This window comes from Branchiostoma floridae, chromosome 15 (assembly GCF_000003815.2).
Source record: "Branchiostoma floridae strain S238N-H82 chromosome 15, Bfl_VNyyK, whole genome shotgun sequence".
NCBI lineage: Eukaryota > Metazoa > Chordata > Leptocardii > Amphioxiformes > Branchiostomatidae > Branchiostoma > Branchiostoma floridae.
The window spans coordinates 10,491,931-10,494,645 of NC_049993.1; positions in this window are offsets into that span (position 1 = coordinate 10,491,931).

The following is a 2,715-nucleotide window of genomic DNA, read 5'->3' on the forward strand; positions in this document are numbered from 1 at the left end:
TTACATGTTAGGTTGACACAGTAAAAAAAAAAATACAAAATGGAAAGCCCGATGAAAACGACTAAAAAAACAGCCGGAGCCTAACCTCTGCTTGGAGAGTAGTTGTAACAGGATTGGGTATGGTGTTTCAGAATCCAGTAAAAATAATGGGGCGGTTAAAGTTTTGAACATTATATTAACACTTCTCTTTGTAGTTCGCACGTGTTTCCAAAATGATTTTTTTCAGAACTAAAAAACGGGATAAACAACCAGTCATCATTCAATGTCAGCGGATAAAGAGCGGGTGGAAAGTTCTCAATCCTCTCAACCCCTCTAGTTATTCGGAGTCTTTGATATAAACCACATCCTGATAAATGTGCTGTTTCCGGGCACAATACAGTGATAACATAATTTCAAAGGTTATTGCTCTACATAATTGTAGTAAACCTGTATCAACTATCTACGTGACACGTGCCCAAAAGGCGGGTGAACATGTGAGAACCCGGCCCGACTGTTCTCAGTGATAACTTAGTGTGATGGGATCCCGCCCCCCGAGGGGACCGCCGGGCGTGATCCCGATGGAACCCATCGCCCTTTTCTCCACAAAGCTCTAAGCTCACGTACTTCGTCAAAGTCAAGGAATGATCTTAGCACACGAACTTGACACTTGAGTTGTATGGAGATAAGAAAGTACCGCTGGCGATACAAATGGTTGTTCGCACAAAACATTTATGCAACGATTTATTTTTACTCCGAATGGAATTACTCCAAATGGCTACAGATAAGGATACATTTCCGTTTGTCGCATCTTGGCTACTTTCTAGACACATCTATGTGAACAGGCAACATAACTAGCTATGACTAGCCTTTCATGATTTTGTACGTAGGCCGTGCTCTGATAAGGCAGTACTAAAATGATGAGTCCCTAGCAGCTACTATCAGAATGTATAAATGTGTTCCCTAATGTTATTTTATTCGCTTTGAAGCCAATAACCTCAAGTAATAAATCTTTGAATTCCTAGAAGATTTCTTCGTTATTATACGTTACTTCAGCTGTTTGTTAGTAGACAGGATTACTCAAGATGTGGGTTTTAATACAATTTTGTAGAACATAAGTCTTAGCTTTAACTTAATATTATGCATTATGAGTGATTCGCTTCAATTTGGCAGACGTGTACTCTTAATCTAAATTGCTCTCTTATTTTTAGTTTCCATGAACAATATTTAGTTTCCAGACACCGTTATTTTACGAACTTCAGTCCTGTCACGCTCTCTCTTAATCTCCTTAGATGTAGTGAGGTGTAGAAAACATGCGCGCGCACACATACGGTTGTTCAAAACTCACTTGCCATTCCCTTCAGCAATCTTTCTGCCTAGCAGCTGATCTTGCTGATTTAGAAATATTTTGTACGTAGTATGGCGTACCACACGGGGCGCCACACCCGTCACACAGACGTGGAGAGGAATATTCATCCTCACGCATGCGTCGTGTTAACCGCAAGTACGGGATTTCAGTTCACGTTGGCTGTAGGAGAAGGAGTCGGCCGTCTGTATCATGACACTCTATTGAGAGGAGTCCGGGCATGACAGAACAGGCGAGCAGACGACCTTATCTCGTCCTCTACTTTACGGGGAGCCCGAGAAGATCACTCACGGCTTGTGCGATATGCTGATTACAACTGTCATCCTTGGTCTCCGCTGTTCTTCATGAATACAGAGAGCCCGTTAAGTTGGGTCTTTGCAAGCTTCGCATCGGGTGGTCCGTACATCATGAGGCAGGGAATTACCAGATTGTGTGATCAACAATATCAAGCAGTAGAATGTTTTAACCTAATCTAGACTAATCGGGGCTGCTTGACAGCTTGTTCACGAGTTTCCTAGCTGTAGTCTTGTGTACGGACGACTCTCATGAAGAGAGTCGCGCGCCCCGGAATTCTCAGCTGTAGTTTGCATAGAGCATTTATGCGGTCAATATGAAGTGTGAATAGAAGCTGCCCGCCGTAATTACAGTGTGGAAGCCCACTGCATCATCATTGATGGAGACCGTGTTCTAGCAGACACCACCTACGGACAAAGAAACGCGATCCACCGGCGTGTCTTCTCGGCTGGACTGAGAACGTCGCTTGGCTCCAGCGTAGAAAAATCGGAGATGGCGTTCTGTACTGGCTTTGTCTTTGCTACCATTTTGTCCTGCACTTTAACGAACGTTGAATGCTGCACTGCAGAAAACATTTCTGACGCGGCCAGGTTTCGAATAGGTCTCTTGTCTTCCAATGACTCTTACAAGATCAGTCTTCGGAAAGTTCTGGAGAGGAGTAAAGTTGGCGGGAACAGTGTGTTTTCGGGTCTCAGTGTTGAAACGGTTAGTCTTAGCACGGGTTTGGACACCCTGACGACCATGACTACCATGTATGAACATGTACTGTCTATGATAATGACAACGGGGTGGACTCCAGAGTTACAACGACAAGCTGCAATAGCGTCTTCCGTCGGTATTCCGTCCATGCACCTTAACATAGAGCCCTGTGGAGATTCCTATTCAGAGGTAAGCGTATTAGATGATGGTAAAAGGGTTTTCTTGTCTAAACTTTACTATACTAAACTAGACTATAGCATGTATACTTAAGATTCATATCCTGTTCAGTATTATAATATAGATCGTAGTCTTCTAGTTTGCATCGTTAACCAGTTACACCATTCATTTCAATGGCCTTTTGGAAAGACAATAACCAAGGC